We start from the raw sequence: 13,322 nt of genomic DNA on the forward strand, positions 1-13,322 counted from the left end.
GCGCACTGCTAAACACATATTGCAATATCTTTCTTATAAAAAACCTTTGCTGATTTTGTACAGCAGTTTTCAAAAAGGGAGATTACTTAACAACGAAGGACACAGTTCTCATTAATAATTCAGGTATATACTTGAGGCCTTGCTGGGAGACAATGTTCCTAAATTACCCAGAAATCAATCAATGTTTCCAGGCATAAGGCAGGAGAGAGCTCCAGCGATGGAGTTCACACTACGATAAAAGGGTTTCAGCCCTGAAGAGAAACGAGTTAGGCAGTCAAAGCTGTGATAGACCAGGGCTTCCATAAGTATACGTAATTGGAAGACGAGCTTTAACCGGCGGCACGTTTCCTCTTCTGACAATGTGCGGCGTGAGGTCTGGCACAGTCCGACGAGCAAACCCACTGTTGAGATACGAAGGGAAACAACTTTCAAGACGCACATTGCTGCCCTGGTTTAATCTGTGAGGGCTGCTGAGCTCAGAGATCACGAGTCACAGTGTGCATTTCTTAAAGGTTGTCTACTCATGTCTGTGCTCAGCCTCACAATCCGCTAAAACGAAGGTGCACGGGCTACAGTCCAAAAGTGCAGAGATGGGGACACTGGAAAGGAAGCCAGAGCATCTGTGGGCGAGTTGAATATTTTGGTTTGTTAGCCCAGACTGGATGATGTGAAGTATGGTGGATGCAGGGCTTCTAACATGGGCAGGAGAGGAGAAAGCGAGGTTGTCTGCCTGTGCTGACACCTGTGTCAGCCATCACAAACCTTCTCTTGACATTGAGACTTCAGAAGAAATAAACACGGAGGCAAATCCATGAAGGTCCAGTGGCCCAAGCTGAGGAACTCACTCAACCCAACTGGCAGCGGCTCAAGTTCTTTCTATGAATCTGTTTCATTCGAGATTGCTCACCTGCACACTCCAAAGCACGCCCTCACCTCTAGCTTCGTCATTGTTACTGCTGTATGACTGGAAAACATTTTCTGCTTGCTGTGGTTATTTGTATTTCTGTTTTCTCTCAAAAGAACCTGAAGTTACCAAAGAGCAGCAAAAGTGCAAAGGCCCCTAATGTAAGCAAGGAAAATGGGTTAGACGGCCCTACAATGTTTTTTTTGTTGTGAAAAGCGCCCCATGCTGCACTTTCACTTTAATAGAGGCCACGCCTTTTCTTTAGAAGTGGCTCGTCTAAAGAAAGGTGTAAGCGTCACTAAAGTGAAAGCGCCGTATGAGGTGCTTTTACAAAAAAAAGCATGTGTTTATGAAGTTGACTAACAAATGTATATTTTTTTGTAAAAGCACCCCCTTCCACGCTTTCACTTTAATAGGACCTGCACACCTTTCTTTAGACAAGCCGCGTCTAAAGAAAAGGGAGCGGCCACCATTAAAATGAAAGCGCCGCATTGGGAGCTTTAAATCCAAACAGTTAATATATAGACTGAAAAAAAAACCATGAGGCCGCGTTCTGCACCGCACACAACAAACCAAAGGCACGGCCGCAATTATATCAACTGAGGCGTGCCGTGCTTAGAAAAACAAAATGAAAGCATTGTGAGAGAGCCATTTAACCAAATAGTGCTCAGAGCCTGTAACTGAAGCCTACCAAGTAACAACACATGTAACAGGGGATGTCCTCATGGGAGGTAACAAGAAGAGACGAGGCGGTACTAAGGAGGGACTACTAAGCCTATTAACCAATTAAAAGCCAACATTTACAAAGGGCAGTGACAGGAGCTGCTTAAAAAGATAGGTGGACAGTGGACGAAGCTTCAAGTCTATAACTGAATACAGCATGTCTCAAAGAGAGAGGGCAAGCGCTTTTTAGGCAAGACCTAAAAAATAAAACTACAAGGATACTCCAGGAATAAATTAAAAATAGGTGTATGGGGGAGCTGATACAATCAGTTAGGACTTTTTGGCTTGAAACAGTTCTCTCCACCGACGCTTACATATCTGCAGTGCTCATATTGCTGAAGAGACCCACTTGCGCTTGTAAAAGTGCCTCCCACAGACATCAACGATGTGCATTATACACACTACTGCTTCTTATTCAATGGCTTGCCTTCCTCTTCTTGTGTACGACCCTGCCCTAGGGTTATCCTCTCTACTATCTTTTTGTTTGGCTGACTTGTATCATTTGACTGGAATTGTTCCACTAATCAAATTTAGAGAACTACATTTTTATTTTTCTATAAGCACTTCATTAGAGTGCATGTTTTCCAGCTCTCTCCTTTGAGTTCCTCACACCTTAAATTACCTGCCTTGCACACTTTTAGCTGCTCTCTTCCCTGCTTGCGCTCTCCCTTGTGTGATTTTGTATCAGTAATATCTGCTCCTTCCTTTTCCCATTTACTATCCCCCTCAAGTGCTATGGTTTCAGTCTATAGTGTTCCTTGTTCCTCCCTTATCCGGCCACCCCGAATTTTTTATTATTTATAGTTTATCCCCTCGTCAACTCGATATTGCTACCTCCCCAATCCATCACTCTTCCTTCAATCCCCTCCTTTTGTGCTTGCCCATCCTTACTGTTTTTTAAAGAAAAAAAATGGGGGGATGGCCCTGCCTCTCATTTGCTGCAGGGCTGCTTAGGTTTCCAAAATTAGTTTTTGCGCAAGTGAACATGTATGTTTATATTTGCCACTTCAAGTGGATCTACCATCCTGAATCTGCAAAAAAATAAAATAAAATGGCACCTATGTAATTTGGTAGACATGAGTATCACACGTGTGCATTCCTACTGAATGATGCATTATGCCAGTAGGGTCATAATGTGTACTCATGTGAGTATTGCCTTATCACTTCTTTTTTGTCAATGCTGTAGACCATGATACTGTACAACATCGGCAAAGCCAATAGATCAGAAAGGTGAGACCTATTAGCTTTGCCAGTGCTTGTTCCTTTCAGATATTTCTTTACCCTCTGCGCAGTCTCTGCCTCCTCTTACCCTGCATCTGGACTGGGTGCAGTTGTTTCAGCCCCGTTATGGTCCTATGACTCCTCACTACTTTCAACTCTCCCATCACACTGTCTGGGTAAATGTAGGAGAGGTTAACAGTAACTTTCAGAGGTGACTCTTTCTCTATTTGGGCCTGCTATAAATGGCAATGACCTATGGCCAGAATCCCTGAAACTCTTCTCAGCCTTTATATCCAACTTCTTCCTCCTTTTTCAGGACCTCCACTCAATGTCTGCTCAAATATTTTACCTAGTAGTATCACATCCTTCCCAGTAAGTTGCACCATAGCATTTCTGGGTACCCCTTATAGACTCAATTCCACTGCATATAGCCTGCCTTGGACAGAAAATGTGTCACTACTGCATACAACTAATAGATCCACTACTGGTCTTTATACCTTTCCTGGGTAGAGCAATTGTTTCTTCTGCAGCATCATATGGCTAGCCCCTCCACTGCAGTAATTTTTTTTCACTCAGTAGAGTAATTGTCACTTCTGGGTTTTCCCCAAGGACCCACTATTGAAGGAATCAACCTCCGTTGGGGTAAGTAATTTTCTTCCTGGGCGGAGTCTTTTCCCCTACTGGTTATACCCAATCAGACCGACCCTTAGGTATATCACTTTCCTGTGCGACAATTCCACTTTACTAGGTGAAGCCATCACCTCTTCTGGATATTCCATAAAGAATATTTACTGCAGTATATACATTTCCTGTGGTGAAGTCTTCATTGCTTCTGGGTGTTCCCCATTGACCCAGAGTCACTCTTGGTGGAGATTGTACCTTTATTGGATACAGCCATTGTTGCTTTGGGTATTCCTAGTAGACCCACATCTACTGTGATTGGTGGAGTTTTTTGGCTCTGGTTATCCCCTTGGCCGTCACCTACCCATCCGATCGTCAGACACCGTTTCTTTTCTCGTCACCCTGTTGTGTCTCCAACCCCCTACCTCCCCTCTTTCCTCCCTCACTCTTTTTCTTCTTCTTCTATTCCTTCCCTCTCTTCCCCAAATCTCTCTCCCCCTGCCAGCTTTTCCTTCACCATACCTGAGCCATGCCTTTGTAACTCATGCATCTCCAGTAACTATGAACCTGAAACTGTTGTAACTATGTAACTATGTTTTGAAGCAATTGTCTCTCCTTATGTAAAGCTCTCTGATACCTCTGGGTTTAGCCTGCGCTATATAAAACTTTTCACAAAAAAAACTGTGTAAAAACTTGTCTTTGTGACTGTTTTTCTCCTTGCTATACACCATGGACCCACTATTGTGGTCTATGCAAATCTTTGGGCAGCGTGAGCACTGGATTTGATCGGGCCTTCTGGTCTCCTTGCTCCCCTTCACACCTGTGTTTAACCTTCTGAATCATCATGGCTGTAGATACTCCCGCCACGATCCTTTTCAATCCAAATAACAGACTAAGGGGGTCATTAGGATCGCGGACGGACTTGCGTCCGTCCACGACCCCAGAGCAGGAGGGAACCTCCGCATGGCATGCGGAGTTCCCTCCTGTTCAATTAGGATGTGACCGCCACCCTGGCGGTCGCATCCTCTATTTTTAACATTGCGGCGGGTGCGGCTTCAAGCTGCACCTGCAGCAATGTTAAAAATGCATGCATTTCATTTGTATGTAGAAAGTGGCAGGCACCGCGCGGTGCCTGCCGCTTACTGCATACAAATGCAGGGGGGTACCATAGGTACCCCCCATGTTCACCCCCCACCCCCCCTTCACCTATGGGGCCCGCAACGGGCCCCCGCAGTGAAGTTACACATGCTTTTCCACGGCGGAAAAGCATGTTTCCGAGCACATCCTAATCTGGCTGACAGTGTCTGAGAGACACCGTCACCATATTAGTGCTTTTCCACCGCGGTTGTAAGCCAGCCGCAGCGGAAAAGCTGCGGACGGAAACCAGGACCCACCAGCCATCCTAATGTGGCGGTGGGTCTTGGTGGGTCCGCAGAGGATTTTCCGCATCCTCCAGGCCGGCGGTGGCTTCCGCCGGCCCGGAGGATGCGGAAAATCCTCCATTCTAATCAGCCCCTAAATGTCCACCACTCAAATTAATTTCATATTTCACTATACTAATTCACTATTAATGCATTTTGGCTTCTGGAGTAGCGTGCTACTCGTTGAAAAAAGCACGTTGATGCTTCGTCTGGGAAGTAAGCGCTATATAAATGCAATTTCAATACAATACAACTGGGTATTGTCACTATTAATCAACCCTTTACCGTAGCCCTCACCACCTTTTTTAGCTCTGTCCTTTGCAATTGCTCGTAGTTCCCCTACTCTTACCACAGCTAATACCCCACGCACCTAGGATGTCCCCCTAAGACATCAGCAAAGCTTGGACACATGCTTCTCAAAATACAGTCACACAACTTAGAACCCACATTCTTCTATAGCGTCACCTCACTAACATCCTCCACTAGCTGACCCAAAACCCAAAGCCTCTGGATGTTCCTCTCCCCGAAACCCAATGTCTGTGAAAACAAACACACACAGGTAAGCTAAAATCTCACCAGGGTAGGGTGGAACATCAAGACACAACTTTAGCAAGACTACTATCATGTCTGTCGAACATTTATCACAGCATGACCTACAGCCAGATTTGCTACGTACCCACTCTGACCTAAACAGAAACAACACAGCAACATCCCATTCTGGCGCAGGAAATTTCCAACACATCACAACAGAAAAACTTTCACACTAGCCAACTATCTGTTGTGAAATTGACAACGATCAGACCAAGTAGTAAGTCTACCACTAGTGTGTCGGATGTCATACTATGATTACAAACAACAAGAGCCACCCAAGGGCTATGTGAACCTGGGTATGTCGTTATGAAAGGACCAGTGGTTTGCATGGATCCCATTTAAACAATAGGACATTTTACACAGTGAAATCACTGTAGGAAGTAAATTCATACTAATATAAAGGCAGGTTTTAATTGTAGAAAGTGGTTTATTACATCATAAACTAAATACATTCCAATTTATGTAACAAATCTATGCCAAGTGATCCCTAATGAGAAGAAACCACAAAAACTGTGAACAGTACGTGAATAAACAGTTGTGTGTTGATATACAAATAACTAAGAACGTTTTATCTGTTACAACAGGCCAACAGTCTCCGGTGTGTGGGTAATTAACGAAATGCCAACAGTTTTGTCTGTATGTAAATTGTTTATGACGTTAGGAACCCTAACCCAATCCAGGGTTCTCTACAGGGCACGAGGATAACTGGGGGCAAGATTACAATCTGGTATGCAGGTAAAACTCCATGGTAAGGAGGAAAGGTATAATAAATTCTTTGTATAGCCCAGGGGTATTGTGATAAACAGGAGATTACTGGGCAGGGCTGCGAAACCACAATGTGCAAGCTGCAACTGAGGTGAGTCACCTAAGTGAAAGGAATAAATCTGCTCACTGGTTTAGTAACCTGGTTGTACAGGATACACACAATAATATCCTAAAATTAAGCTACGAAGGGGGTGGAATAACATCTTACCCATGTATGAGAAGTGTGCTGTCGTAGCAGCAGCTGTGTCCAATCCAAAGGGCAGGAAATACTGCTCCAACAATAGGATTTAATCCACACGGTGGCAAGGATGTGTATGTTGCCCTCGTGAAAGTCAATCCAAGTTGTGTGTGCCAATACCCGTTCAGGGGCAATTGTGTGCTGCTCGAAGATGACGTGTGCTGGGAGTGTCACAATATGTGGGTTAAACAATAAGTGTACTATTATGTGCCTAGAAAGTATATGTTTCCTGCATATTTGAAGCAAATGCATTCTAAACCTTCTCATTGCTCATGCCTTTCAAATGCCTGAAATACCCCAGTATTTGTTTGTTTTGATTGTTTGTGCAGCATCGTGGATGCAGGACTGTGTCCCACTGTTTTATTGTTGGTTCGTCTGATTGAGCATATTTACAAATATTGAATACATTTCAAAGTCCGGCTGGACTTTTTTTCGTTATAGAGCTGATTGTGGCCTATAATTATTGTAACGCTTATATTTCTCCTTGTCAAGGACCTTTGTCTTTAGTCACACTGATCTCCTGGGACATGTTTTAGAAGTGAGAGGTGGGGCTCTAAGGTGGATAATATCTTACGGATTGTCAGGAACAAGTACAGCGGGCAGCGGGCTTTGAAGCGTGGCATATCTGAGTGCTTTACCTTATCTACAGGCCATATTGTTGATTCATGGTCTGTCGTGTCAAATGTACGCTGACAACAACGCAATTCTGTAGGATCGTACTAATAAGACTACCAACAGGATTATTGTCTGATAGCATTTAAAAATTGGATGGCGAGATACGATCTCTACCAAAATGCTAGAAAATCTATATAGTCTTACGCCATCTCCTATAGTCTCAGTTGACTGGCTTATACCACTTGGACCTCCAGCTAAGTCTTTCTTAGCAGTCAGGAATCTGGGTGTGATCTTTGATACGGAGTTGTCGTGTATTCCCACCTGTCAGTTGTTAACATACTGTACAACCTTCTATAAAATATAGCAAAGATTTGCCAATTGTTGAGAACTAAGCGAAAAATTGCCTTGGTTCAAGCAATTGTATTTTCAAGTCCTTGTTACTGTATGGAAATGTATTTGAATATTCCACAGTTTTCTATGACCATGTTTCAAGAAAGTTCAACACCTATTCATCAGACCTGTGTATGATCTAAGCATGACCATGCTTCAAGATTGAGAAAGAATTTGGGATGGCTGAGCCGTACTATCCCCTAAATGATTTTAGAGCTGAATTAAAAAAGTACCTTTTGAATCAAGAAGAAATCAGTCAGAATAACGACTTGTACATAGTGTTTTATACTTATTTTATTTCTTTTTATTTTATATATTTTTATTTCTCTGGAAGTATTTGTAAAATACTTTGTTATGCATCGAGCCTAGAAACTGGATGTTTTCCTTGCACTGAGTCTGCAAATAAATGCATAATGAAACGACGAGGGGTGATGAAGAAAACCCTTGTGCTGCCCCCAAAGAACCCTTGTTTTGCTGGATTCCACTGTGCCTGCCTTTTATATGTGCTGCTTGCGTTTCACAAGGGTTCATTCCAATCCCTCATAATGAGATTAACACAATGTTCTGGTCTGAGGAAACACGGCTTTGGTAGAACATTTTAATAAACATGTCCATATCATTTCTGTCTTGTTTGTGTCTATTCTAAGATATATACAACCAAACAATCAGAAAAGTTAATTGAATAATTACCCAACGGCAATCTTGAATGCAGGCCTGTGTCCCGTTATGAGCTGTTAATGGCCGTACATCTGTGCGTGATGGATGATGTACGGATGTTCAGTGCAGTCACATCCTAAATTGGTGATTAGTTGCATTAGCAAACAAGAAACCTCTCTGGGCTCCGCTAATTTCTCAGAAATCATTGCATTCCCCTGACTCCTTAGCTAATCGCTATGGCGAAGCTGACATTTCTCAGGCGCATGAAACCGGGACGTATTTGTATCGTCTGGGGGCGCAGGAAGGAAGGGAAAGCCCCCCTGGCAGGATGGAGCTGGATATAGAGAAATAGATGTGTTGACAAGCTGCGCCTCTGCAGGTGAGGTAGGGCTGGGATACAACTATAACCTTGGGTGCTCTAGGAGTTTTGAAAGCGCTCAAGAAGCAATACACAATTATATTTCCACTCTATGAGTTCTGTTTCCTCTGGGTGCTTACAATAGGGGAGAAAAAACACCCAACCTCTCCCTGCGTAATCAAAACGATTAGGCATACATTGAAAGACCACATAGATTGAAGCACTCCACTTATAACAGCTTGAAATAGCTCAAATTATTAGATAAAAAGAAAAATTATCCAAAGGTTTCTAAGGATTTTCTTCTTTTATTCCTTTTCCAATCCCAAACCAACGCGTTTCGGCGAGGTTATTGAACACCTATCGGCTTCATCAGGGCTTATCTGCATATAATTCTTGCCTCTTATCTTGGGGAGGATGCTCTTTATATTATTTACTGCTAGCCTCAGGTTGGAGTCAATAGGTTCTTTCGTGTCCGTAATTTCTGAAATACTAGTTTATTTATCGTCTAGGTCCCGTTTCCTTATTCCTATTTGAATTTTCTTATCTTGTTTGGTTGCCTTGATCATTTGCTTCACTCCATATCCCCTCGCTTCCACTCTGCTGCTCTCAGATCCTGCACCTCTCCCTCCCACGTTGTGTTGGCGTCCCGTGTACAGGCAATCTCCCCAAGATAAGAGGCAAGAATTATATGAAGATAAGCCCTGATGAAGCCGTTAGGTGTTCAATAACCTCGGCGAAACGCGTTGGTTTGGGATTGGAAAAGGAATAAAAGAAGAAAATCCTGAGAAACCTTTGGATAATTTTTCTTTTTATCTAATAATTTGAGCTATTTCAAGCTGTTATAAGTGGAGTGCTTCAATCTATGTGGACTTTCGGGGTAGGGCTGGGACACGGTCAGGTTTCTGGCTTGCCAGAAGGCTAGTATTTATTAAAGGATGTCAGGGCTGGGGCAGAGTCAGCCATTTGTGATTTTACTTGGGCTTATGAAAGTGGGTTATGACTGGTGTCGAATTAGCACCCACCCACACACATATATCCAACCAGATCCATTAACCATCCATTCATCCATATACCCCAACAATTCAGCATCCATTCTTCCATCCACCCCTCCACAACCTTCTCCATTAATTCCCCACTCTTAATCTACCAACCCATCAAACCATACATCCATCTGTCCATTCATACGTGCATCGGTCCGTCACAAACAATGATAAAAAAAATCTAAATTATTTAACATATTCAAGATAAATAAAACAGTATGTTCTTAAAAAGCTCCATGCCATATTTTATGCGAGGAAATCAGCAACGATTGAAAATAAATTCAAAACCATAGAGGAAATCAGCAAAGATTGAAAATAAATTCAAAAACATAGCTTTCAAATGTTCCACAATGTTAACTGTTCTGTTAAAAGATACCTTTGTTGTAATCAGTTCTCATTAACCTTTCATAGTGCAGTAGAAGACAGTTCTAATGTCTGTTCTGCCAAATGTCAAGCAGGTTAAAATGTCTTTTAGTGCATCTGTTACCTGCACAATATGGAACTTGATGGAATTACAGACTACTGCTGAGCGCTATGAGAAAAATAAAGGAGAATGGACATTCTGTTTAAATTATGAACAGTCCATGTAATTGACGACAACGTACAGGGAGGGGGTCGGCTTTACACCATAGAGTGAACGTGCCTGCACTACAACAGGTGCCAGTAAATAAGTGTCTAAACAGATATTCGCCTTAGTGTAATCATGTAATATTCATATCCAAACACCTGTTTGCTTTTCTCCCCCCACCTGCACCCTCTGTGTTGCTTCCCCCACCTGCGGAGGAGCGTCGCCTCACTGCTTTTGAGCAGTGAAAAATAAAAACAAAATTATTATAACAAAGGTTATTATCCTTTTATTTTTCCTCCCTTCTCCCTTATTTCCTGCAGCTAAGCCGAGGGTGGGTCCTTCCATTCCGGCATGACCACACAGCTGCAGGAGGGAGCAGGAGTGGTGGCACTGCTTGGTTCAAGTGCGCACGGCAGTTTGGCCTGCTGTGAAAGCCCGGCCAAACACTCATGCACACTTCGATCTCTCCACCCGCTCTGTGCATTACAGCTAGGTGGAGAACAAGCAGAGGGTCATAGACCCTTAGTAAGCGCCCAACTTGGGCACCCACATCAATCATGATGCTGCTCTCATGCTGGGTAATACCAGCATGAAAGCAGCATCTGGATTGGTGTAGGAAACCCTGTGGCATGCTGGGACGCGAGGTCGAGATGCAGAGGCCAGAAGAGCACCAATGCTGGAGAATGCAGGTAAGCATTACTTTTTTTACATTCATTTCCCCTCGCACTGCCCCCTTGCACTGCCCTTTACCCAACCCTGCCCTACCTCTTAAATGCCATAGCTGCTGCACTGCCTATTTATTCCAACCTCCTACCGTTCTCATTGTTCTATAATTTTCTTCCTCCTAATTTCCCCCTTTTCTACTTTTATTTCACTTCTCTGGGTCAAAGTCTCATGATGGAAAATAAGTCCCAGTCCCCAAAAATGGGTGTCCCTGCCCACCACCTGAAACCACCAGCACACATTAAACACCACAAATACGTCTAACTTTAGAGCAGAATCTATTTGTGAACATTTACTATAAGCAGTGCGGCTTCACAATGCAATCAACTTATTTGTAAGGTTCTATTGTCCACTGTCAAACATTGGTTTGCCCCTTTTCCTGTAATTGTCGAGATTTTTAAGTTAACACCTGACAGGTGTGATATGTACAGCCAGTCATTGCCTTTAAAAGAACACTCATTTGCAACCTGCTTCTTGTAGTTTTACTTCTCCCATTATAAATGGAGTGCTAAAAGTAGCAGGATGCAATCGGATATAAGTTAAAATTTTACTGTAAGATCATCACACTCTGGCTGCAGGATTCTAGGTCAGATGGACAAAGAACAGATTCACAAAAAGCGGTCGCAATTTTGAATTTGGGAACCAACCTATGCGCTAATAGTCCGGTTACAAAAAACATCATTTATAGTGGGTCACAATTCGACCTACCTCATCAATATTCATGAGGTAGGTTGCAACTCACTCTAATTAGATGCCAACACAAGGATGGTGGCTTGCATGTCAGCAGAGCACCACAGTATGTTTTTTTTTAATGCAGCTCATTTTTCTTCAAAGAAACACGTCTGCATTAAAGATTATTTTTTAAGTTATTTTTTTAATTTAAGGGTTGGTATTTCCCTTCTCTGGACCATTACTTCAAAACAAACTTTTTTGTCCATTTACATAGGGGAAGTTGTCACATTGAACACGTTCCCACGTCTAAACGGATTTGCAGATTAGACAGACAAATAACATATAGTGCTCTTACAGTGCCATCTAGGCACCTTTCACGGCTCCAAAATACTATTACGGGATTACATTGAGAGGGGAAAATGACTCTTGCGAAAACTAACCGCCCGGAAACGAACAGTGACGAGAAAAGACAGATGTTTACCGAACCCAACAAGGAAGCTGCAAAGAAAAGGTAGTTGCTGGCGGCAGAGTGGAAATTCTGAAAAGAAGTTCCCTTCATTGAACTACCCCGGTGGCAATCTTCTGATTCTTGTTGTCTTTCTCCCCCAGGGTCCCTCCCTCTCCTCGCCCTCAGGCGGCACCACGCACATGCAGTATTTTGGAACTAACTTCTAACTTCCTCACTCTGTGCAGATGGACAGTAAAGATAAACGCGGTGTCACGCCGATAGTGAAATGTGTGTTTTAGCGTAACTTGGAAATAAGCGGCTCTCTGGGGGTTATAGTTTATTACAGCGCCTCAGAGGCGACTTAAAAGCACCTTAAGCCCTGACAAGGGAGAAAGCGGCGAGAGGTAAAGACGATAGGCAGAAGAACGGGCCGGTGAGATTCCAATGCACCGAAAGAGAAACGGAAAGGGGACGCTTCAGTGCGCTTTCGAGTCTCTGCTGAGATGGTGGCGGGGAGAGTGACTCAGGTAAAAGGAAACATTCAAGTCCATAGAGAATGCCGTTCAGTACTCCACCCAGACCTATGGGGCTTGAATGTTATAAATGCAATGCACCACAAACGTTAAACACAAGACTGTCCAGAAAAGATCGTTTAATAAACCCATAAATACCTGCAGTACTTCCCGGCGCTGGGGCGGCTCAGCAGCCCCCCATGGCTGCAAGAGGCGGCTCCGTCACGCAGGGGTCGCGAGAGAGGATGGCACGTGGCAGAAAGCTTCCCTACGACGACATCCCAGGCATGAAGCGGAGCACGGTGGAAACGAGGCTTTGCAAGACCCGGCCGGCGCGAGCTGTTTCCGGGCTCCTCCACTCCGCAGGCACCAAGTCAGAGAGCTCACTCTCAGGCCGAGGCTTCTCTCACTGCCAATTTACGTTTCCAGAATCCCCGAGGGGAGGAGAAAGTACACGAGCTGCCTGTCAGCAGCCGCACAGGGCACTCTTTGTCTGAGGAGGGCTGGAGGCCGCCTAGCGTACATAGGCGCGCGCGCACGTGTGCAGGCGGACGATCACAGCTGAGCATGCGGGCAGCCTGGGGCACAGCAATGAATGCCTCCTGTCCTCTGAAGGCTGAACCTGCAGAAGCAGACTTTGCACCCCACAGGGCGAAGCTACCTATAGTTCTGCTGACTCGTGAAATAGCACAGTGCGTGCGTGCCAGTACTGAGCTGTGGGTCGAGATAAGGGGCACGGAATACAACACATGACATATACAACAAGCATTGCATGCAATACGTTTCGCGTTTGTGACAGTTTGAGCTATTGGCATTGTAAATTGCAATGCCTTTTATCAGGGGCCTAGCTAGAGC

The 13,322-nt window shown here is 44.0% G+C and overlaps 1 protein-coding gene across 1 annotated transcript in view; it reads right to left on the minus strand.

The window, feature by feature from the left end:
- Positions 1–12,762, minus strand: part of SMIM3 (small integral membrane protein 3) — a 59,265-nt gene extending 46,503 nt beyond the window's left edge. Inside the window, exon 1 of the mRNA XM_086931291.1 lies at positions 12,627–12,762. The gene's annotated coding sequence lies outside the window, so the exon portion shown is untranslated. The remainder of the gene's footprint in view (positions 1–12,626) is intronic.
- Positions 12,763–13,322: the final 560 nt, after the last annotated feature.

The sequence above is a fragment of the Lissotriton vulgaris genome, chromosome 7 (assembly GCF_964263255.1).
Source record: "Lissotriton vulgaris chromosome 7, aLisVul1.2, whole genome shotgun sequence".
Taxonomy (NCBI): Eukaryota; Metazoa; Chordata; class Amphibia; order Caudata; family Salamandridae; genus Lissotriton; species Lissotriton vulgaris.